We start from the raw sequence: 26,910 nt of genomic DNA on the forward strand, positions 1-26,910 counted from the left end.
TGAGTGAATGGCTAGAGATTACAAGCATATACGCCTCAACAAATGAGAAATTTGTTTGGATTCACATAGAAGTTGTCAACAGGTACAAAAATGTGTCAAATACGAGAATTCCAAATTTTTATACTTCAAAAGGAGATCAGAGGAGGTTCAGTCCAGAAGAGCAAGTTTTTGAAATTCACGGACATGTTGATGTTAAGTTTTAACTTGAGAGAATTATAAGTGGAAGAAAAACAAAAGAGATTTCATTTGTGTGCATGGATGACTCAAATGGTTAACAGAGTTCACAAGTAGATCATAATCAATACCAAAAGGCCAAAACTTATTAGTCTCCAATCAATGTCAAAACTGAAATTAATGCTAGTAGCAACAAATTAATAATACAGAGAACTGTGACATAGGCCAAAAAACCATGAAACTTCCATCAATCTAACACCGTCATAAGAAAAAATTATCTTCCATGTTCATAATCCACATGTATAAAATCACCTAATACTTGTTGGATGACACATCTATACAAGCATTGCTTAGATCCATATAGACAGTACATGACCCTAGGAAGCAACATAGCACTTGGTCTAGTACTGATGGGTTTTTTATCATGCAGATTCCAAAGACCAAAGTGATGCCTCAGAGTCCTAAAATTGGTCATGCTATAACAGTGGTTCCATAAGCATGCCTATTTGAGGGTTATGGGGTGAACTATATCACTAAACAACATTGGTCAATTATTGGGCACTTTGTACTCTAAAAGAACAATTGTCTAATTATAGATGTCCTGGAAACATAGATTAGACAAATTGCACTAAGTTGTCTATAATAGACTTAAAAGATGTAGTGTATGAAGAGTGAGCATTATAGAGGGCCACAAACCTATGATTCTTAAATACAAACTATATTACCAGGAAGGAAAAATGTGAAATGGCAATGATATAGGAAAATGGGAGCAAAGTGTTTCGGGATATAGGAAATGATTTCTCCTTCCTGACACTTTGGCATATGATGCATATAAGAAATAATTCAGTAAATAGTCTCGAGACTTGTTTGAATCAATTCAAACAGGAGTTTAAGCATATCAGGATAGGTGTGACATGAATAATGACAAAGAGTTTGGTTGTCAATTATGCACATAAGCATGTTGAGAGGTGCCATGACCAAATGCGCATTAAATCAATTCCATGGCCCTTTAGAGTAACTATTCACAACCTCAACATAGTCCAAAGCCCAATAATCTTATTGAAATGTCCTAACTGTGGTTTTTTATTAGCAATTGTGCACTGCTTGATAGGAGAAGCCTTCCACGAGAAAAGTGATTGAATGGATTCTGAAAAAGTGAAGTGAAAGAATATATTTTGGAAACCCAGCTTCTCTATTACAGAATGTAACCTAAGCTTGAACGGATATCTTCAGCGTGAAAGTGTTAAGATGTTGGCATTGGAATGTGTTTATTAAGGATCAGGCTATGGCTTAGCTCCAACCTATAAGGTTATGCATTTTGGCATGGGCTCAAACATTCATTGCAGACATATGGAACCCTTTGTTGGCTTATATATGTAGTTGGCAAGTAAACTCCCAATAATCTATGATTCACTCCTAGTATAGTTACATATTACAATATTAAGGATACTTCTCTGCCAACCATCCTGATTAGAGGATGTTTGGTGGATATCATCATCCCTTAACAATACAAGACCTCATCTCAGTCAGTATCAGTGCTCTCTGTCCACTTAACCGCGGAATACAAATGTCAAATTATTAACCTCTCTATCGCCAAGTTCACCATATTTTGACTTTCATGTTCAAATTTCAGTGAATTTTAAAACCCTACTTCAAATTCATCAAACATCATATGAAATACATTCACCTGCAAGGAAGGGTAATGCAGGTAAGGACAAAGAGAAACACAAACAGTGGCCAATGCACGAAAGGAAAGAGATCAAAGATGTGTTGCTGTTATTAACTCAGACAATTGCTTCTGCATAGACTAGGTATCAACTTTCAAGTATGCAGAAGATATCAGATTGCCTCTTTAAGTGTTTGCCCATGAGGAGTAAGTGATTATTATGATTTCTGTACTAAGTTTAACTTAGGAAAAGTATGGTAATTAATTTATTAATTAATGTTGACTATTGAACCAAGTTTCTAAGGATAAATAATTTAATTATTTAAGTGACTTAGATCTAATCTCTAACGTTGATCTCAAGTGAAGCCTAGGATCTAATCCTAGTCATTCATCACTTAGGAGACTAGGGTTAGGGATTTGACTAATGAAATTATCAAACAGGCCTAAGGGAGAAGTGAAAGACACATTGTGGTTGAGAGAGTGCTTTTCTCAAGAGTGAGAGACTCAAGACTAGAGAGAAGAGAAAGTGCAGCTAGAGGCTTGAGTGAGCAAGAGTTTTGCAGGTTGAGTACACAGGTGAAGGGTCAAGTTTGCTTGGGGTCAATGCCAAGAGTTTGTTGTGTATAGGAGCAGGTTGAGAGTGTTGAAGCCAAATTCCAACAAGAAAACAATGAATGTGGGGAAGCAAGCAAGGCTGACAGTGCATTTGAGGAGGAGCCGAACATCTTCAAGTTTGCCAAACTTGTGGAGATAGTGAGCATAATTGCAGATCGAATATCTAGGGGCCAAGTTGCCAAGTTCCATTATTGTATTTTTTGTGTAATCTTTGTGAGTTGAGTTCCTTGTTAAAAGAGGCCCTAATTTTCCAAAGTAATAGAAAATGAAGGAAATTTTGTTGGGAATATTTTTATGCTCTGTTATGTGACTGGTTTTCCATTTCATTTCTGTTGCAAGTTTATTTAAAAGCTAAAATACAAATGTATTTATTTTCAACAGTTTTCAGAAAAGCATTTTATTGGGTGAAATATTTTTGGTTATAAAATAAATCGCTAGGAAAATCAAATCCAATCTGATCTTAAAATTTAACATGGTATTTGTTACCCACCAAAGTGGGTGACCCCATAGGAGAATTTTTCTCCTGCATTTGTCTTCAACCGGCAGCCAGCAGCCCCTGACAGCCACCAGTGTTTCTGACATATTGTGCCACTTGATCTCTACTCTCTGAGCCAGTCATATATGTCCCCTCGTCCATCTGTCTAGAGCATATGTTTGAAGGTGGGCCTTCCAAATCCTAAAGGTATGTTTTTCATTGTTCAATTGGGTACTTATGCTTGTTCTTCTTTCGGCACTTTGGGTACGCATTATTGGGTGACTTGGAAGAAGGAAGGGTTTCTATTGTAGTTTTTGTGAAAATTCTGTTACTGCAACAACTGATTTATTTTACCTACTTATTTTCCAATAAGTTATTTACGAAAACCCTTCAGTAAACATTAAAATAAATTATGTTGTAGACATCACACCATAATACAGAAACAAATACATGCACAAGAATCAAGCACATCAACACATATATTTTCGAACAATTGTCCCCGGGAAAACCCAATGCGGGAAAATCGGTGCAGTAGAGGAGGATTTTATTAATCAGTTATTCTTGAGTACAACTAGGTGCAAAACTCGCTTACCCAACAGAGATAAATTCTCCAACACCCTCCCCCAGAATCAGCGTCAGACTTGCTGGCCTTTGCATAGCTCCCAGACCCTCTGTGTCAGCTCCTGCTTCTTCGTGTCAGCACTAGGCTTCTCTACGTCACCCATGCAAGCCCTCCAATGACTGCGCAGTCTTGTTGCCTCTGCCTCCCTAACCTTTGCGCTGATCTTCTGGTGTTGTTCATGCCTCTCTATTCCGTACCCACTATCTCTTGCTGCAATCCAGACCACTAGTTCAAATTTCTCAGCAAACCCCGCTCCAGAAATTGAACTGACTGGTCTCCCTTAGTGTGTCCTCCAACTGACCCTCAAGCCTCTTCTTATAGTTTCCCTGTTGGTCCTTCAACGGACGAGATTACATCTCTAATCAACGGATAAGATTACATTTGGCTTGATCCATGTCTTTTGGAACCTTCTAACCCAATTTTATATTAATACCATTAATATTTTATTTTTCCTAGGTTTAGACTTAGGAACTCCAATAAAAATATTAATTATTTTAATATCTTCCAAACCGGTTAGAATCTACCCAAACCATTTCTGGGTCTTGGAGATCTCATGTGCTTTAGCGTCTCCACCAATTTTCATGGCTAGAGCACATCCGATGCTACCCCAAAACAACAATTTTGTTCTCTCGCCTTAAATGGAAGGTTAATCCTCAATCCTAGTCCTATGGGATATCTACTATTGGCTTATAGCTTCAAGAAGAAAACTAGTTGGGAAAACATGATTTTGGTAGCACAATCCCATTTTCCCATTTCATGTTTTTCGCTCCCCTTTGTGCATTACAAGCCCTATTTCATCATCTTCCCTCTCTGGGTCCACATAACCACTAGGTCCATAACGCTCAAGCACACCCCCTCCCATTGTCCACATGTTTGGGTCGAGCTTGGACATGTTGCTCGAAGGTTGACGTAGCTAAAAAAAAAGGTTAAAAACATATCATGGCCACAAACAAACAAAAAATATCATAAAATGCAAAAGATGGTCGGGACATGATATTAGCACATGGGCAAAAGCCAAACATGAGATCTACCCCTTCATTATGGCCATCATCTTGGTTCCTAGGGCCCCATGAGCACCCCCCTTATCATTATGGAACCCATGCATGTCCCAACCCTTGGTGGGTGATGAACTACCCCACCTTAAGGGGGTAATCACTACTTACATCAGACACAACATGCTCTCATCTCCTAGAGCACCTAGCAATATAATAAAGAAAAATCAAGAAAAGGCAAACGCAAATGAAGAAGGGTGGAAAAATAAAGGTTGGGGTAACTCATTTACCACAATTGCTCCCTCCTACATCTATACACCCAAATATGTGGACATATCTCATCATTACCACCCTTGAACCCATGGCATTTGACCTTGAGACCGTTGTGTCCCTATCCATCTCATCATTATTCACATGACCACTATCACTTGAAGGATGTACCTTGGACCTGCCTTTCTCTTTATAGGTTGGGAACACCTAATAGGGTTGTTTATTAGCCACTCCTACGTAGGGAGGTAACACCTTTACATGCTTAAAGCCCCAAATTTCAAAGCAAAGCCCATTATGAAGTCTCATTTGTGCCCTAGATTAAGAAGCTTGGTTCACTTAGATCCACTAATGAATTATTGTACCTGATGGCGAGGAGACGCATTGGATCTTAGACGTAATTGGCAAGTGGTTTCATCATGGGATGGGCAACATAATTGGGGTCGAAGCCCACCACAGGATCATATTAACATTTGTAGGGGATGCCGTTGAGAGCCATGGGACTCCATCATGTGTATTAGCATCATTTAATGCCATGGCACCTTCACCAGTTTGTTCATTGCCCCACATTATTCGTGAGATGATGCACTCTGACTAGCGTGACCCAGTTGGCTTAGCATGATCAGGGTAGTTAATCCAAGGCCCAGAGGAGATCTGTCTCACTCTTGAGACATGGAGGGAAGGCACCATCTTCAGAGCCCTCATTTGGAGCAGTCTACGGGCTTATCTGTCATCAAGAGACCCATGAGACCAGCAATTGTGCCCTGAGACCAACTTGGAGCACCACATGGTGACCCACATAGATATTGAGGGGCCATACCCTTGTCCATCATTCATGGAACCCTCTCTCTCATCACAGCACCTAGAGGACTCAACGAGGCCCTCCAATGGCCCTTCTTCATCATGGCGTCATCATTTCAGCTCACTTATGAATGGATTTTTCATAACTTGTGTTAGCTTCTTGGTGGACTTGTCACCAAGACTTGTATCTAGCACATTATTTTATAATTTGTAGGTCTAATTAGGCTAAATCAAACTAGGAGAAACTCATATAAATAGAGATGAGTCTCATTTGTGAGAACTCATCATCATCACTCAGATCTTTCTCTTGTAAAAAGACTTTGCACTTTTCTCTTGGATGCTAGTGGAGATTCTATTGATGCATTTTGATATTTTTGGAGCTAGAATTCGATCTTCTTTAGAGATACTTGTTGATTTATGGTTGGATATATCTTATCGTCATCTTGTAACTGCTTTTTCTTGAAGATTTTCAATTGAATAATGTCTAATGTAAGGAACTGTTGCAACTAGTTAATGATATTGTATCTTTGTTAAAGGCTATTTGGTTGGCAATTGCATATGTTACTCATTGTATGACAATAGATGAGTGATCCTAGTGAATGGATTTTTGTTTTTCTTCCATGAAAGTCCATAAATCTTAAGTGAGTAAATGTTAAGGATTGGTTGCTAGGGCATCATTCTTTAGCCTCCTTAGAGATGGTTTTGCTAAATTTGAATCATCTTAGACTCCATAGCACAAGGACTAGGCAATGGTCCAACAAGTTTGGTGATCATCACTCCTCTTCTCCTCCTTTTCTCTCCTTCAAAATTTCCACCCCTCTTTCCTTGGACGTCTATCCAGGGCATCCAACAAAATTCTGTAGAGGAGGAACTTTCAAATTTCATCTCGATATAACTCTTCCTTTGTGTCTCCCCTAGAGGATCTCAAAGTTTGGTAGAATTACTACGGAAATTGGTGTGCCCTAGAAAGGGCACCTAGTTAGTTTTGCTTGGGTAAGGTAGCCTTCTTGAAGGTCATATGAACCTTGTATTCGATAAAATAAATCACAAGAGACCCTTTCCTCCCTCTTACCTTGACTTAGTGAATACCTTGGAGGAACTCATCCCACGATTATTCCAGAAAACCCCTAGGTCTAGCGTAAGTCCTCTCTCAAGAGGATCGAACAGCCTATTTGAAGTAGCAAATCATCCTGCAAAGCTTCTTGAGAGGTCTTATCTCATCTTGGAAGCCTTGACCCTAGGCATTCTGCTCATCATTGCAAATCTTGAGCCCCAAGTCCTGATTTCCATCCTAGGTCTTTCTTGGAGAGCCCTTAGCTTCCTTAAAGCATTGAGCCTTCATTGTGTCTCTCCTTTGAATGGGCCTTGTGTAAGCACTCCACACCTAATTATTGGCACATCCATTACAAGTGATTTCCTCCTACTCAGACTTCTCTAATCAATGAAAGTCCTTAAAGAGAAAGGTACATTCACTAAAGTCCATATAAGTGCTTTTTAATGAAGATTTTCTCTTGAATAATGTCTAATTTATGGAATTGTTGCAACTAGTTAATGTTATTGTATCTTTGTTAAAGGCTATTTGGTTGTCAATTGCATATGTTAATCATTGCATGACAATTAATGAATGTTCCTAGTGGACGAAATTTTGTTTTTCTTCCATGAAAGTCCATAAATCTTGAGTCGGTAAATGTTAAAGATTGGTTGCTAGGGCATCATTCTTTAGTCTCCATAGAGATGATTTGGAAAATTTCGAATCATCTTAGACTCCATAGCCTAGGGACTAGGCACTAATCCAAGAAGTTTTGTGATCATCCCTCCTCTTCTCTTCCTTTTCTCTCCTTCAAAATTTCAGCCCCTCTTTCCTTGGACGTTTATCTAGGGCATTCAGCGAAGTTCTTTAGAGGAGGAATTTTTAAATTTCGTTTCGATATAACTCTTCCTTTGTGTCTCCTCTAGAGGATCTCAAATTTTGGTGGAATTCCCACAATTATTTCTCCATAAATTTGTGTGCCCTAGAAGGGGAACCTAGTTAGTTTTCCTTGGGAAAGGTGGTCTTCTTAAGGGTTATATGAACCTTATATTCGGTAGAATAAATCACAAGAGACCCTTTCCTCCCTCTCACATTGACCTAGTGAATACCTTGGAGGAACTCCTCCCATAATTATTCCAAAAAAACCCTAAGTCTAGCATAAGTCCTCACTAGGTCTCTCGAGAGGAGCAAAGAGCTTATTTGAAGTAGCAAATCATCTTGCAAAGCTTCTTGAGACGTCATATCTCATCTTGGAAGCCTTGAGCTTAGGCATTCTCCTCATCATTGCACATCTCAAGCCCTAAGTCATGATTTCCATATTAGGTCTCTCTTGGAGAGCCCTTAGCTTCCTTAAAGCATTGAGCCTTCATTGTGTCTCTCCTTTGAATAGGCCTTGTGAAATTACTCCATACCTAATCATTGGCACATCCATTACAAGTGATTTCCGACCGTTCATAAAGGGACACCTACCTAGGGTATATAAGCAAGCCCTTCACTCTTATTTGTAACATCATTCTCATTCATACATTTTAATATATATTCTTGTATCTTCAATGGAGATATGCATATTCCAAGTCTTTTGGAGTGTTTAACCTACTATAACGAACCTTGTTTGTTACACATGACTCCTCCCATTGGTGCAAGTCTGTAAAGAACAAGGGGCATTGACTAAGGTCATAGTGGTCTTTGTCCCATTGTTGTCACTTGGTCTAGTAGTTGTCCCATAGGTTCCCCTCCTAGGGCCCTGCCAGATTGGGTGGCAATAGTATCAAAGCACTAAAACTGTGAGGAGTAGGAAGATTGATTTGTTACAAAGGTTTACAGTAGCAAAAGAATTTTCCAGCAGTCACCTTTTTTCTAGGGTTTTATTTGATTTGGAAGTTGGGAGGATGATTGCAACTGGACTAAGGTTTGAAGACCAGTTGGAGGGTGTATCCAACTTTAGTCCCTAGAAAGAGAGAATTGCATTAGTGTTGATGGAGAACATGACTTGGGAGTTTGTGAGTAGCACACCCACCCCTCTGACTAATGCAAGACAACTAGCCATGCATAATCAGAAGGATGTGAAGGCCAACAAAATCATCATGGATGGTGAAAGATCATGTCATCCCTCATTTTTCTAGGAAAAAACATGTCAGGGAACTATGGGAGGCTCTAAACTATGTTTTATAATAATGATAATGCAAACAAGAAAATGGTGTTAAATGGGACGTTGAGGAACACCAAGATTTCCAAGTCGGATACAGTTACTACATATCTCACTAGGATCACTCAGGTCAAAGACAAGTTCATTGCAGTTGAGGAGGTTGTGCCAAATTTAGAGTTGGTGAGGACAACCTTCAATGGTTTTTCCAAGCATTCGAAAACCTTTATCAAAGGGATCATAGCCTTTGAGCACCTACTGGACTAGGGTGTCAAAATTCGATTGCAGTTAATCTTCTATCTTTGCAGATTATTTGTCTTCTGGAAATTAATTCACAACAAATCTTGAAAATAACACTACTACAATTTCACAAGTAAATAATCATGAGAATTGTAACTATCACAAACATAAACATCTGACACCAGTATTTTTGGACAAATTGTCCCTAGAAAAACCCCGAAGGGAAAACCAGTTCTGCAAATAAGGGCATATTTTATTGCTTCAGCAAATTGAGAATTACATAAATTGCTTGCCTTTCATTGGCAAAGCTTTAGCAAATTTATTTCTTCACCTCTGCAAGCTGACTCGAACTCCTAGAAGCAACCCAACCCCTCTAAATCGATTAAACCTCTCTTTGTGACCCTGAATTGATTCAACAAGTGCGTTCCCAATAAATAACTCGACCTTTTTGGAAACTCGCACTAATTGGGAAAATAACTCGACCTCCACTAAAATTTCAACCTTCACTGGCAACCCTGTCTTCTCTTGTGCAAATCTATCTCCCTAGCAAGATTTCACTTGCTCCAGCAATTCAGCCTCACAGAGACAATTCGCACTAGCTAGAGAAACTTGGCCTCTGTCACTGAGAATCAAGAAATCACTGCGAAGAATCTCTCTGTGACAAATCAATCTCAATATTTGTTGGTCCCTCCAGCTGGTGTCTCCCACACTATCAATGCACCCTTGCTATCACTGCAAATTTGTTCACCTAAACTCTTTGAATAATCTCCAATGGCCACACGGATCTCCTCTTATAATCTCTAGTTGATGAATAAATGACCACAATCTAATTCCAATCGATGGCTAAGATCATCTTGACTTCTAAAAATAACTTTTTTATAAGTCTCTAGAGAAAAATTGATTTGCCTCAATCAATCCCAAGTAATTAACCCATTTCCCTAAGTTAGACTTAGGAAAATAGTTAAAACTGGTTAATTAATTTAATTAAGACAATTTCACTTGGAAACATTTTTTGGGTATTGGAGATAATTAATCCATTGTGTTCCTTAATCTCATTGGCACCATCTTAGACTAGAACACCTATCCGAGCTACAAAACCTAACACTCCCTCTTAGAAAGGAAGGTGTTCTCGACTACTCCCAACTTGTCCCTAAAGAAAATAAGCTTTCCTTTACCCAAAGCCCCTGTCAAAATATTTACAACCTGCTGATTTATGGAAACATATTGTAGTCGAACTTTTCCACATTGTACGCAATCCCTGATGAAGTGGTATCTTATGTCGATGTGTTTTGACCTATCATATAACACTGGATTCTCAGAAAGCTTGATGCAACTTTGATTATCACAGTAGATATTGGTCGATTCCAACATCTGACCAAATAGTGCCACTAGCAGCTTCTGAATCCATACGGCCTCACATGTAGCCATGCTCATTGCCATGTATTATGTTTAATCAAAAAACAATGCCAGAGACTTCCTATTCTACCAAGAGACGACCCTGATCCAATACTAAAGCAACACCTTGAGGTGCTTTTCCAATCCATTGCACTACCTGCCCAGTCTACATCTGTATACCCCATCAACCTAACACCATCACCTCAAGTAAACCTCAAACCATACTGGATTGTACCTCGTAGATATCGCAACACATGCTTTGCTATTGTCCAATGTACCCTCTTAGGTTCAACCATGAACTAACTGAGAGTGTTGATCACAAAACATATATCTAGCCTAGTGTTGTCTAGATACATCAGAGAGCCAATAAGTTGTCTATACAAGGTGGGGTCCATTGTTGCTTGCTTTAATGCATCTATCTTCCTCCAATTGGTAATCATAGGAGTAGACATGGGTCTACAATCCAGCATCCTGAATCTCTTCAAAACCTCCATAGCATATCTCCCTTGACCAAGGAAGATCTCCCCATTTGTCTACCATACCTCCAGACCTAGAAAATAATGCATTAGCCCCAAATCCTTCATCTCGAACTCTGTTGCCAAGTCCCTCTTGTAATCCTTTATGGGCCCAAGTGACCCTGTTAAAAATAAGTCATCCACATATAACACGAGAATGAGAGGCTTGCCTCCTACCATCAAATAGTAGAGGTTTGAGTTTGCCCCACTTTTCACGAAGCCCATCTGCTGCAATTAACTGTCAATACGACCATACCATGCTCTAGGAGCTTGCTTGAGTCCGTACAGTGCTCTCTTCAACCTGCATACATGTGTATCCCTCCCATGCATCTGAAATCCCTTTAGCTCCTCGATGTACACCTCTTCTATTATTCCATTCAAAAAATTCATCTTGACATCCATTTGGTGAATCTGCCATCCCATCTGTGTTGCTAGAGAGATCACGGCCCTAATGGAGGTGTATCTAGCCACTAGAGGGAAAGTCTCCTCATAATCTATGCCCTCCTTATGAACCAATCCATTAGCCAGGAACCTTGCCTTATACTTATCCACACTGCTATCTACAGCATGTTTGATCTAGTAGCTCTAACAAGAGCCAACCACTAGCCTATTCAACGGTCTAGGCACAACCCTCCCACACATCATTCAGCATGATGGAGTTGTACTCCACCATTGCATCAAGACACACTTGATGTTGTGTAGCCTCCTGATAACTGGAAGGATCAATGTCAATGAGCTCGCTCATCAATGCCTTGTACCCTAAATATCTTTTTCGTAGTCTCCTATCCCTGGTGCTCGATTTAGGAGCTCCCACAAACTCCTACGCATCTCTCAACATCTGAAGCACCTCTTTGTTCCTTCTCCCACTAGTGGTGGGTGGAGCTTCATGCTCCTCTGCCTACTGCTACTGCTCCACCTATTGTGAACTCTCCTCTGCACTTGTACCTATGCTTGTACTAATCATTGTACTCGTACTAGTGCCCTGAACCTGAGATCCTTGTTCATCCCCTGGAACTTCCACTGGCTCATTCTGATCAACTGTTGCCAACTCGTGAGATCTCCTTAAGGCTTTCTCCTCCTGGAACTTCACATCTCGTCCCACGATAATCTTCTTGCTACCTGGAACGTAGATCATGTATGCCTTGGTCATTTCGTTGTATCCAATGAAATAGCCCTTCTCTGCAATGAAATCCAAATGGTGCGCTTGTCATCTGGCATGTGACAATAAGCTATGTTGCCAAAAATCCTGAAGTGCCCGACTTCTAGCTTCTTTCCTGTAAATGCTATTAGAAAATACAATGTGGCAATTATTAATTTCAATTTCCTGAACCTTAATACTTGCTTGTGGACTTTATTATTCTTCTTGTGTTTCATTATTAGATCTTCTTCACCAAACAAATATCAAGAACAAAACAATAAATACATTGGACACAAATATTAGGCTCCAAGCCTAGGAAAAACCCCTCCAAGGGGAAAACCCAGAAAAATCTTCTCTTCTTATAGAATCTGCTTCAAGTGAGACAACAAAGACCCAAACCCTAGACCAAGTCCTCCTCTAAGTACCAAGTTAGCCCTTCCAAATATCACTGCTTAGTCCTATATCAACCAGCTTCTTGCTGCAACTTCGACCCTACAATTTCGTCCTATTACCTCAGCCATATAGTTGTTGCGGAAACCCTAATACAACTTCTTCAAGAAAGCCTTCTTTGAGCAAGACAGCTCCTCCCAAGGTCAATGAGGTCAAGACAGAATATACCCTCCCAACAACTCGATATTGTAACTCGTCCTACTACAACTTGAACCTGCAATTTCGGCCTTCATTATAGCTACAAAAGCCCTATAACTTCGCACGTGTGAGAGAGATAGAGCCAAAAAACAAGCCTTCTTCTTCCTCTAGACCTTCGCTCTTCATGTCTTCTTGCTTCCCAAATACAGATCGAACTTTTTCCTTCAGATCGAACTTATTGGTGAGTGCCAAATGAGGTCGAATCTACTCCTTTATATATCCTTTCCAAGGGGTTGAATACCCTCCCTTAGGCCGACCTGAAATTGCCAGGGCCAACTTGTACTTTGGAGGTTTCCAGGACTTTCTAGACTCGAAATAATTATTTTTACAAGATATATTTTGCCCGGAAGGGTCCTATAAACACGATGTTGACTCTCTTGACTCGTGACAATATATCCTATGACCTAACAAACCCTAGAAGCATGAAGAACATGCTTTTACCTAGAAGACCATCAATAAAGAGCATGAAACCCATGCTTTAAAATAATAACTTTTTCTTTTCTTTTGTTTGTTACATAAGATACATATTGAAATGAGTACAACAACAATTATGAAGACCGAAACTAGTTACATTTCCAACACTCCCTCTTAACTAGGGAGGTATTCATAATTGTACAATCAATACAACATCATTCTCAAATTGAAGAGTTCTCATAAGAAGAGTCAGATTGATAAGCCAACTGTAAGCATCATCATTATGACCAGCACTGTCTCTGAGGCCTAACTAGACAAGCTCTACTTCATTCAAGAGCATTATGTTGGGAGGCTTTATGTGTGATACCACACTACCTCTACAAGGCACATACCCCATCCGGATGTTCACAAGGTATGTCCTTTTAGGACTATTCTTATCTTGGATTTCCATTCCTGAATCCTCAAAGAATATCGGTCCTCTTTGACCACTCTTGTCTTGGACACCTATCTTATCCTCAAAGAGTGTCAGTACATTTCCTTTCTTGGATTCTTTATCCTCAAGGAAACCACATATGCTTATCCAATCCTCCACCATTCTTTCTTCATGATTTTCACATGAAAAGCAACTACACATGTGATGTCAACATCACTTCCTCTCAACTAGAGAGGATATTCCTATTCCCCTTTTGATTAGAGAATAGATCCTTACTCCCTTTTAAGGAGACTCCTTTGCTCCCTCTCAAATCCAGAGGGGAATCCACACTTCCTTTCAATTTGGGAAGTTAACATCACAAGCCCTATAACTTGTCTCCATAAGAATATCAACTACCGGTTCATCATAGCTGCATGGCTCCCTGTTTCCTTCACATCAAATTGTATTGAGCCTGCTTCCTTCCGAGGTATCAAGAAGTCATCTTCATTCTTCAATCTTATGACAAGATCTAGGTCATTGATCTTGCACATCATTTTCATCTTGTCATTATTGATGAAGGCATTATATTGAGCCTTTCCAAACTTCAAGTTGATCATAGCTTCTGTATGAAAGTGATCTCCCTTGTTGACCTTCAAGTTATCTTCTTGCACTGCTACCTTTCAATCTCAAGATAAATGTATTTTGACTTTATAATTGTCGGGTATCTATGTTGAGCTTGCCTCAACATTCTTTATATTCCTACAATATCCTTCCACGTAGCAAAAATAATATGTTAACTAGATAACCAACTATAATTAGACTTACCTCACCATGATAACCTTCTCGTCCAATCAACATCCTCATGGTCCATCTCCGTATGAATCTTCCTTCATGCATTAGAGTGCCCAAGGATCGAACTTGATTACCAAGTTAGAACTTTTCTTCTGGAGATTATATTGGATGTTAATCATTATTCTTACATATTCTAGAGAAAGTCTTAATTCTTTATTCATCCTTGAGTAAGTCAAATTCTTTTTTCAAGCATCATATAACCATATACTAAGCATATTTTATGACCAACTTCTTTTACAAGATTCTGTACACATGAATCCTACCCAAAGTTTACTTCTAATATGCATTTCTATGCTTTCATTCAATCATCTAGCTATATGCCCTAAAATGAGCCTGCAACCTGACCCATTGCATTCCTTCATCCCTTGAGATTGTTTCCATACTATATGGAATGTATACTAACCTTTGTCATAATGCTTCTTCCAAGAACCTTCCAAAATGATGGTTCTTACATGATCATGATGATCCACCTTAGCAAGATGACTGCTTCTAACATAATGTTAGATAATGCCTAGATGAACAATATGCAAAATGGTTTATCTATAAAAGGCTAGATGATTTCTTCAAAGCAACTTTAAAGAAGTAGACTCTAAATATGTTACTATCACATGCTTCTCTCTATGATGTCATACAAAATCAAAAATTTTATAGAGTAAACAACAATGCATACTATCCTAAAGGAAAGACCAATATCCATAAAGGAAACTAACAGAGAGGATATCTTCCTTAATAGTAAAGATCCTTGATATCTTCTTTCTTCGGCTTCTTCTCAAGTTCTCCCACTTCTTCAGCTATGTGAGTGTCGTCTCTTTCCTTCCTTTTGTTGTTTTGCAATCTAGGCCAGTCCCTCTTGAAGTGTTTGTATTCATTACACTTAAAGCATTGAACCTTGGACATATCTTTACAAAAAGTCCCTAGACAAAAAGTCCTAATGTCCCAAAGGGGAATGCCTAAGGAAACTACTAAACAAGTCACCACTTGTCACCTGAGTGGCTTGTTACTCACTTTAGGCTTGGAAAAACCAAGATAACAAGGGAATCCCTTGGCTAGTCTTGAATTGTATCATTGTGGTAAAGGCCTAGGACTAGATGTGTTACTTCACAAAAGGGGCTTATGATCTATCAATTTTCTCACAATGCTAGCCCAAATTTCCTAAATTAAACAAATGAGGTAGAAAAGGAAGGAAACGAAGAAAGGGATCAAATAATTAAAGATTAGATTGGTTTATTTAATGGTGTTACTAATGTTGTGTCTTAGTGAGATTTTCAAATAAAGCTCATTAACTTTTAAACCTCATGAAAAGTGATGTCCAATGAAAGAGACTCCTATTGCATGTGGAAATATGATAGCCAAGAGAAAAATGCTTACATGTGTTTAGGCATTGACCATCGCACGATAAATTTGGATGTTCATGTATAAAATAAGATTATTATTAAGTGGAGTGTTATCTCTAAGTAGATGGAGTGGAAAATCATCTCAAAGTCCACATGTGTGAGATAATAAGTGGACAAAAGATATTTGTGCCCTTTTCTAGAAGATCTAGGCGTAAATACATCATAAAGTAGTGGTCAACCACTCTCTAGAAACTTCTAAAAGACTACTAATGGAAACTAGTTCTATTCACATTAATGTTGTGACCAACTTAGTTCACAAATATCTCTCATGTATGAACATGGATACAAGGGGGATGCCCCTCGGAGATGTACTAGTAATACATACACAGTGAATAATAATGATGCTCCAAAAGAATGTTGAGTGTACATGAACATTTATGTATACATCTGGTGATGAAGTGGCATCCATGTCATAATCCACGTCAGCTGACATGGATCCCAAGGCATGGGCACACATCCCAATAAACTATAACACATATCCCAATGCAAATGAATATAACTATAGATAGGAACATGCATGCCAATGCAAGTACAAGAATCACTAGGCATTGTGCATGCACCCCAATGCATGGTACATGAATCCCAATGCATAGCACCCAACCTATGATGACACAACCAACTTCAACCAGTTGTTAGGTAATAATATAGATAAGACAGTTTAGCACAAATAACCTAGGCTAATGTTACCAATTTCCTTGAAACAAAACATGGGGAACAACCTTACCCCTTTTACATGTGTCTATGGGCTAGAACATAAAGGTATTTCTTAAGTCCTCTTGGTTAGAGTAGATAACTGATGTAAGTTTATGGAATGGGGATACACGGAAAACTTACAGAAAAAACTTTCAAAGCGTCATATCATGATGTGTTGGGTCTATGTTTGGTTCAACCAGTCAATTAAATTGTGGCTAGGAGTCTTCATTTATTAGCAACACCTTTTTGAAAGGGGGCCCTCTCTACTTCAGCCTACACACACTTACCCTTTCTTTCCTTTTGGATTTTTCTTTATTTTTTCTAAGTCTGTTTTTTTCTTTAGATAGGCATTCTGCTCTTAGGACTTTGAAAATTGGGGGGGCGGAGGGGGGCGGGGGGGGTGTGGTTTGGTGGGTGACAGCTCTTCACCTCTTTAGCCCTTTATTTTTGGGTTGATTTAGTTAAGGTTTGTACTTTTCCTTTCTTGATACTTTTGATGAGATTTGATATGTTTAAGGTTTTTTTTTTAAGTGGATGAGATGAAAATGTAAGGGAAATTGATAGAAAGTGTTAAGTGTGGAGGTGATGTGACTATGCTACCCACCTTGACTTCCTATTAGTAACTAGTGGCCTAGAACAAGGTACGCTTATCCGGAAGAAATTATGTCCTGACATGGTTAGATATAGTAATGATGTAACATCTTTACTTTTCTATGAGTGATAAAGTATCCATCTAATGCTAAACAGAGTCACAAAGAAGTCAAAACCTTAGCATCACTTCTAAGTAAGGAAGCCACACAATGAAAACCATACCAATTACAGACTGAAGCATCATCTAGCACATCTGAGATTGGGAGCATAGCAAATAAGGACCAATAAACCACTAAATGCATGAAAATTGATAAACACAGGTATGCAATTGATGGGAAGGAGAAATAGGTCCAGGGTGATGAGCTAGCCTCATGAAAGAAACTACAAATCACACCCATACAAGTGTATTTGCAGTAGTTGCCTGAAGGACAATAGGGCCTAAGACATATAACAAAGTTCAAACACCTTTCTCTAACTACAGTGACCAACACAAAAGAGAAGAGGTAACTATCAATGATGACTCAATTCTCCCATTTTGTAGTTGCAGCATTGTTGTGATTCAGAATGTCATCTCAGAAGATGTTCTACATGTTCTTAGCATTGGACTGAATTTATTCTCTATATACCACATCCACACACCAATAAAAAAAGTGGAATTTTGATCAAACATATGGGTTGTCAAAGATATTAGTGATCGGTTCAAAGAAGTTGTTTTTGGGATTTTGGAATGAGTTTAAACATATGTACAAGTTGGAGAAGGATTATTGAACTCGAGCTTCCAAAATGTTTTTTGCAATGGTAGCTTATGCAAATGATGATGGTAATTTATGGCACAACAATTATGCATCCTTGAGACATATGAGTTGTCTTCACCTTGCTAAGAGTATTCTAGAGATCAACCCTCCTAGTGGTATCTACTAGGACTGTGTGATGGGTAAATATCATAAAGATTCATTTTCAAAAGACAAATCAAGGCATGCTTCCAAGTCCCTTGAATTGATTCATTTTGACATTTGTGGACACATGACCACTGCTTCTCTCAAGATAAACAAAACATCAAGTCTCTTGCAGAAGCTCAATGTAAACAGTAAACAAAAGATCAAGTGTCTCCACATTAATGTGGGAGGTGCACACATTGGTAATGCTTTATAGTGGTGTCCTCTTCAGGGCATTTCTTGGTAGCATATAGTTCCTTATATTCCTTAGGAAATGGTGTGAATGAGCAAAAGAATAGGGTTATCATGGACAAGGCTCATTGTATGATTCAAAGAATGAAGCTCTCTTTCTAGGGAGAGGTAGTCGTTTATGCAATATTTATCATCAATTTGCACACCTATTCACACAATCACTAGAATGACTCCTCGTGAGCGGTTGCATGGGAAAAGGCCCTCTATCTCGCATTTCAAGATCTTTGGATTAGGTGCACGCGTCCAATCACCTCACCTCTCCATTACACTTCTCATAGGACTCTAGTTGGCTATAGTGAGACCTTTTAGAGCTATCATCTCCATGACCCCACCTCTCACTGGTTGACTAACCATCGTGATGCTATCTTTGATGAGCCATTTCCCTCATGGTTTGTTGGGATCTCTTTTGTCACTTTTGCCCAATGAGGATTCCAGTGACGGTTCTCCACATGTATTCATAGATGATGTCTCTTCTCCTCTTGTTGGGTCACTTATTAATGATTCCCATATAGTTATGGTCGAGCTTTCCTCATCATCTCCATCTAATGTTAGTCCACCATTATGTACTCCTCAAGGTACTTCATCTACAGTTACAAGACATTCTACCAAGACCCCATCTTCCACTTGTCCCTCCTCTCTCACAAACATATCTTCTAGTCCCGTATCTTCAAATGAGAATACTACCACCCAATATGTGTCGCCTAGTGATGCCTCTCCATCTGGTGACACTTGATTCAATGACGACACTTTCCACTAGGATGAGCGGTTGTTGAATGACAATGATGGCAATGACCCTCTTCATCCATTGTTCCTTTTTGTCATAGTAGGTTGTTATATTTTTCAGAACCCAGTACCCAGGATTTAATTCCAAGTAACAAATTATTGAATAAACACACGACTAGATTCCTAACAAAATTATTTGCCAAAAGAAAATTACAATCTGAATCACAAACAAATTTGTGCCCAACAAATTAATTCTCATAACTTACTTGGGCTCTCATCCTAGGATAATGGCCGAATTGAGAAAATACAAATTACAATACTCTGGATTGAATCCAACAGATTTGTTGTCTCTCGCAGATCAAGACTCTAACCCCTCTGCACTCTCTCGGATCCAATGCACAATCACTGAGATATTTCTCTCAACCTTATGTTGCTATTGTGTTTTTGCCTCAACCTTTAGGCTCAATTTATAACCTTTCTAAGCTAATATCGATGACCAAAATTAGCTTGTCAAGTTAATTGAAGATAAGTTACTTAACTTTAGTTAAATTTTTTATCTTTAGGTTTTTTTTTACTTTAACTCAAGTACCAATCATAAATTTAGCTTGCATTGCATGCATGTCACATGCAACTAATTCGCATGCATGCAACTTATTTGCACACTCTACAAGTCGCATGCAATCAATGTGCAAACTTTGCATATTGCATGTAACTGACATGCATGCCTTGTTGCATGCAAGTTCCTGAAGAGGCCAAACGCAGGTCCTTCTAGTCAGCATACAATGCTAGAAGTACTTGCCCAAACTACAAAAAATCAACACTCTCTCCATTGTTGTAGCTAATCCCTCTAAATTGGAAGACTTCCTTGCTAGCTACTTTGGAAATTGATCTAAAGACCTATTTCTTCCAACCATGCTCCTAGGATCTTGCTCCTAACCATCCATCAATGTTAGCTCATACCAACTGGAATTAGTAGATCTGGAAGAGGCCTTTTGTCCATCTTCTAAATTAGAACACTTTGTCCCTGACACCAACTCAATCTTCAAAGCTTCCTGATCAATCTTTGTCACCAACACCAATCCTTGATCCAAGATCCCCCCTGGATCTGCTTACAAATATGAAAAGCTTCAAGTTATTAGATAAGTAGTGTTGCAAGAAGAATGTTAGTTCAGGAAGGATGGCACAATATTCAAAGTATGAGCTGAAAATAAAACTTGCAAGCATGAAAATGACTTGTACTTCAAGATAAATGCTCTAGTAAAATATGACAAAGCGATATTAATGATCAATGAGCAAGAAATTAAAGACAAGTACAAGAGTAGTACTACAATATTGCAAGAGAAGTAAAATGCTCACAATTAGCAACATGCCAAATGAGAGAAAGATGGAATGAATGCAAAATGTCAATGCAATGTTAACACAATGCTTCAATGAGGTATAATTATAGCAATATGCTTCAAAGAAATGAAATACCAATCCACTTATGATTAAAAATATTTTTAGTATTATTAGCCGGTTGTCTTGCACACCCAGGGTAGTGTGGGGAAAATCCTCAACCCCACAAGGTGTGATTCTTGGTGGCAAACTAAGAGAAGGGGTTACAGCCTATTCCCAACTCTCTTTGTTAAATCTCTCTCCAAGGCCTATTCAAATTCCACGAAACTTCACGAGTGATCTATTATGGTAATATACAATGACTGTAGACACTATGACTCACCCAAGGCCTTGCCATCAAGCCGCACTCCGGCTTTGGGGTTATGCTTGGAGGAAAAAACTCAATTAATTATTAATTCTTCGAAAGTACATAATAATTAACCAAGTAAAAGAAAACCTCCCCGAGTAAACTCACTTGATGACAATGTCTTGACTCTCAAGTTACCTAGGCCTGATACATGACTCAATTCATCACACTAGCAACACTTTACATCATCCTCGTAGGGCTTGCAGAATCTTAGTACAATACAGAAAAAGATGAGAAGAAGAATTAGAGTTAAAAAACTCTGATGATATGTGAACTTTGATGGTACATGAAGCCTCTGACATATCCTCAAGCATGGAGTTTTCAAAAAAAATTAGGTGCAACTTCAGTGGTCAACAAGTACAAAGTGAGATTAATTTATGACAATGAAGCAAATAGAGGTCACTCAATGAAACAAAGCGTTAAATAAATAACACAAGTGCCTTGATGGAAGTTGTTCTTAATCCGAAATGAATTATTAATTAGAGTTATAATGTCACTTCACTTAGGATATGTCTTTAACAATGTTTAAAGAGAAAATGAATGAAACACAAAAGCACAAGTAATTACTTAAATGATGAGAGACATAAGCAACTTCAATATAGCTTAGCCAAATGGAAATTATTCAATGATAAACAAAGCTATTTAGACCAAAAGAGTGACAATTAAATGAAGTGCTTTAGTTGATGCAAATTATTAATAATTAAATTAAATAGTTAGTGAGCTATTCTAATTAATGCAAGGAAATAAAAATGTTAGTGCAAGACAAGAAAAGTTTCCCCTAAAAGAGGGGATAGGGATAATAAGGGGTGGGACCCCAAGCTCCCTCGAAAAAAATGATTTTATTAATATTACAAAAGAAAACCCCTTTACACAAAGGAAAGAGGATTTTAAAACCTTTAAAAAGGGTTTATAAATAGAATTTGAATACCCCTACCTCAAAGTGTAATGAGAGAAATTCTTTAAAATTTCAAAAATTAATGTGAGAATATTTCTCTCAAAAATGATATTGAAATTTCATCCCCTTCCAAAATATGCTTCGTTCAAGCTGCAATAAGCTTAAGGGAAAATAAATTATGCAAGGGAAAAAGTTTAGGAGAAATTTAAATGTAAAATTCTCAAGCTTTATTGTCTCTCCTTTATAAAAAATTTATTAGCTTTTCTTTGCAAAGGGTTTTCGCTCAAATGGCACAACAGATTTTTTGCTCAAGGAAAATGACAAATTTTTCCTGCGGCTGAGGAAACAGAGGCCTTCAAAGTTGTTGACGGCTTCAAAGAAGATCAAATCTTCAAATTTCTAGCTTGCAAAAAAAATCGCTTTGAATTTTTCCTTAGAAGAGAGAACAGCAACAAGGAAAACGATTTAATTTGCAGACGGCTACAAAGGAATTTTGATTTTTCAACAATCTTTCAAAGATTTAGTCAAGTTGCCAGAGGTTTAATTCAAGGAGGAATTTTACTCAAATCTGACAGACGGAAGAAATCTCATGCAGGCACAAAATATGGAAGACAGCTCTCCAGAAAAATTTAAATACAGATTTAATAATTCTTCTACAATATGATTCTAAGCCCTAGCAGCTAGATAAATGCACAAAGACAAACCTTCAAAGGTCTCATGACCAAATAACAAATTTAACCAAAAATGCTCACAGCCCCTTTGGAGATTTGGGTTATAAGAGTGGAGATGGGCCTTAAAAAACAATTAAAAACAAAAACTCTCAACCCTGATATGAGGGATCGGGACTTGTGCTCTCAGCCGAGGAGGTTTAAACCCTTACGGTTCTGAGGAAAGAGACTTCTGAGGCCTGAGGCCTGAGGCCTACCTAAAAAATTTACAAGTTAATTTCTCAAACCCTCAGGCAACAGATCAACAAATTGAACCTGGAAAACCACTCTAAAGCTCTAGCAGCTACCCATAAAAATTTATCAAATTTTTTATTTAAATTTTATCAAAATTTCTCTGGTGATTACTCAATATCTCAGGGCTTAAGATACTACAAAAGAATTTGGTTTCTCTATAGCAGATACGCCAGTGGCCCTATGGATGGAATCAGCCCAATCTATCTATCCTGTTGGCCCTGATTGGAATCCTGTAGGAAAAAACTGGCTTAGTCAATCAATGCTTGAGCAGAAACATCCCTCATCTCGCCGCCCATCCGATGGTATTTTGACTATCAATTCAAGCCAAAGGTCTTTTGAAAATAGGCCCAAAATGTTAGCGGCTTCCTTCCAGAATTTGCAAAAATGAGCTTAAGCATTCGAAACTCAATTTTATGCCCAAAACCTCCCATCAAAATTTGGAGATCTCCACAAAACCAATCAAAGTTAGCAATAAAAAATTGAAACGCAAATTTTCAGAGCCCTAGAGGCTTGCAGCTTGCAATATGGGCTACTGAAACTGAACCAAAACCCCTTCAAGATTCGTGAAGAATCTCCAGATCTGCAGAAATAAACAAGAAAAACACAATATGTACAATGCAAATTGGAATTATATACAAGGTTATTTTAAAATATATACAATTTATTTACAAATTCACAATGAAAAGGGTAGAAAAAATATTTACAAATATCTACAAGTAATTTACAAATTTAATCTATGGGTATGAGGACGCCTCCACCCATAGATCAGAAAATATAGCTCTAGGAATAGCCAGATAGATCATTGAAGTTCTTTAATAATTAAGATAAAAATATTTTTGCTTTGAATGAGTGATCTAGGTTGAGTAAAAGGCAAGAAAACCCCTTCACAATGTTCTTATGATCAGTCATTGAAATGTCCCACCATGGGTTCTTTAGCCCTCATGCTCAAGAGTGGGATGGTTTAGCCGAAAACTTCCTCGACCGCTTGAGATCTAATTCAAAAGATATTTCTACAAACACTCGAAAAATTTGTTAAATCCAAATGGGATTGATTCACACAGTAAAAGGGAAGTCTAAGGGTTTAACTGAAAACCAATAGATCCACCCAATTATCAATGCTTACTCAACCGAAATAACAATGCAAGATACTTGTACACTGATAAATCCCAAAGGCATATGAAAATAACAACATTAAAATTCAGTAGAAAATTAAGCACATAACCAGAACAAATTTACCATGATAAGTTGCAGACATACACATATGCAGGCTTTGCCCCCAAAGACTTTTTATTTTATTGATCTAAAAATTACAGAGCTTCTAGAACCAATTACAACATCCAAAGATGATTACAATGAGGAGCCTCAGGCTCAATTTATAGAAAAATAGAGAGTTCTAGATCCCTCTCCAAGTGGAAAACGGCTAGGTCCAAGAAATTGCACAATTTTGACTTGATCCTAGAGAATAACAGCTAGTTGTTGCCTGATCCATGCCAAAATTAAATCCTGACCCTTGATATTTTTTCTCCTAGTCCAAAAAATATTATTTTGAACTCTTTTCCTCAAGAAATCCCTTTTGACTTAACCACCTTGGTCCATAAGTTCAATTTTTCTCAAAAAATTGAATTTTCCCTTGAAAAATTAATCTATTTTGGACCCACGAATTCTTAAGGGATTTTTCTCCTTGGGAATGAATCTTTCACATTTATTTCACCTTGGGAATATTCACTTTCTCCAAAAATTCGTTTTTTCACTTGGAGAGTATTTTATTTTCTCTCAATTTTAATTTTTTGACTACTTTCTAGCTAATTTTTTGTCGTCTTTTGTCAGAAAACTAAAAATAAAAATAATTTGAGGGGAAAGACATCATTTTAACCCTCAAAATGTGTCTAAACACAAAGTTGAGGTGTAGAGATTCTAATTATGAGTACTCTACCCCCTTCAACTTTTACAAACATTTGATTTTACAATTTACATCCAAATAATTATTAAAATTCCAACCAGTTGGAAATTTTAATAATTAAAAATAGACACTTAGACTTAACCAAATTTTGCGACACTCAAGACATGATATAGTATGATAACTATACATAGACTCAATATACTAGGACTCACTTAAGATATCACCATCAAATCCCACCTTAAACTTGGGGTATATCTGGGAGAAAAACTCTGCTAATTATCTGACTGTTTAAAAACACAGATAATTAGTTGAGGTTAAAAAACTCCCTAGGATGAAACTCGTTGATGAAAATTCCTAAGCTTACCTAGGTGTCTTACATGGCTTCATAGTCATACTAGAATCATTTTTACAATAAAGGCCCACATGGCTGCAAAATTTGGGTTTACACAACTTGACAGAATGTTGAAAGATAATGATGATCTTTGACTGCTCGAGCATGATGGAGTACTTTAATAAAAATGTATGTTTTTATAGGGTGATTGACACAGAGCAGTCAACAAGCACAATACAACACAAGAAATTGGCAAAAAAGGCAGTAGGCCATATTCAACACATGTATTTATCCAAAGATATCAATATATAGTACATGTATATCAGCACCTCTAAATCTAGATTTCATTGACAACACATCAATGGATAATGACAGCACAACTTTAGTAGATAAGGATGACAACTTATAAGAAGGTGATATCGAACTTTTTGATTGTCAAGAGACTCATAGACTAACATTCCCTCGCTCAATCACAACTCTAAATAATTATACCAATGAGGCAACATGAACAAGTGCATAAACTAGAATCATCTTCAATTTGAAACTTCAAAATTGAGCTTCAACAAAGATATACCTAAAAAAGGTCAATATGGATGTTGAATAGTTCATTTAAAATAAATTTTGAAAAAGAGTAGAATTTTTAAGCAATCAACTATCATATTTGAACATTACTTTATTACTTGGTCATTCGATCATTCTCCAAGTAATTTGGCTAAAAGAAATTGGTGTCTTCTACTATTTAGTTAACAACTAGGATCACCATTCTACTACTAATGAATAAATAAGATCACCGAAATGTTCTCTGAATTTATCACATGTAGGTGTCAATCAACATCCCAAAGAATAGTAAATTTCATTGTGTATAGCCTATTGAGGAGACTAGTTGCCATGCTAGAATTTCTGAATGCTAATTGAATTAGGACTTTGAAACTCAAAGCCTAATTATAATCATCGATAATCCCCCTTGTCAGGTGTAAGGTGATAAGTATTTGAAAGGTACCAGGCTTGAGCTTTGGATTCTTCTTCAATAGCTCTTTCATTTTGTCTTTATCAATGTACTCCTCCCTTTGAGTGCAAGAGCATACCTTTCTCATTTTATTTGTGTACTTCCCCCCCTAAAGGTACAAGGGAGTACAATTTGGAGTCAATTTTCAATTGAATTAGAATGGGCCCTAGTCATGCCCAAAAGTATCATCTATAATAATCAGTTGAAATCCATCTTCTTTTGTGGCTTCTTTATGTAAATATGTCTTTACCTGTGTCTAAACTAGATGTTAAGACTTATGCAACTTCTTGACTTGTTGATTCCATCACCAAGAACTTATTCAAACAAAATAAATTATTTGTTTTTTTAGCCCTCTTCTTCTTTTGACATTCATCTAAATGATGATTTGTCTTCTCACAATGAAGACAAGCATGAAGATCAAATATTGAATGTCCAAACGACTAACTCGATGACAATGTTAGTACTTAGCATTCCGATGTTGAATTATAATAGGTGGAACCGAATCTCCTTGAAGGAATCTTGCACTATAGAAGTGGATTGACCTAGATAGTTGGGAATGTTGAATTTTGTAGCTATGGTCGGTCTTCATAATATTTTCATTTGTATTTATGAAATATATTTGTAAAAGAAAATTTATTTGAGGCATGTTCTTCGTGCTTGCAAAAGTAAGAAAAATATTTATTTTGTATTCAAAAAGAAAAATATTATAAGGCTCATCAAGGGCAGGAAAATGAAATTTTGAATTTGTATTTTGCCTCGACAAGAGACCAAGTCGGCCTGCCCATGAGACACACATTTGCATGAGAGAAAGACTATAAATAAGGCCTATTCTCTTTCCTCCAAGGACACACTCGATCACAATATATATCTCTATGTTTTTTGTACAAAGAAGACAAGGAGTAATGACGAAGATCAGAAACAAGATACTCCCTCGCTCTAGCCTTCAAAGAAGGCCGAAATCTGGACATCTATCTGTGGCATATTCTCTCTCTGATACAGTCTGAAGGTTCTGTGATTTAGTGCGCAGATATGAGGCACCATTTTTGTGGCATCATCCGAATTTGGAGGCTGATATAGGCTAGTTATTG

The 26,910-nt window shown here is 37.7% G+C and overlaps 1 protein-coding gene across 2 annotated transcripts in view; it reads right to left on the reverse strand.

The window, feature by feature from the left end:
* LOC149212309 (putative magnesium transporter NIPA4) overlaps nucleotides 1-26,910 on the reverse strand; it is a 146,701-nt gene that overhangs the window by 61,646 nt on the left and 58,145 nt on the right. The window lies entirely within an intron of this gene.

This window comes from Pinus tabuliformis, chromosome 1_1, assembly GCF_031772625.1.
Source record: "Pinus tabuliformis cultivar Carrire ecotype Pingquan chromosome 1_1, CPIR1, whole genome shotgun sequence".
Lineage (NCBI taxonomy): Eukaryota > Viridiplantae > Streptophyta > Pinopsida > Pinales > Pinaceae > Pinus > Pinus tabuliformis.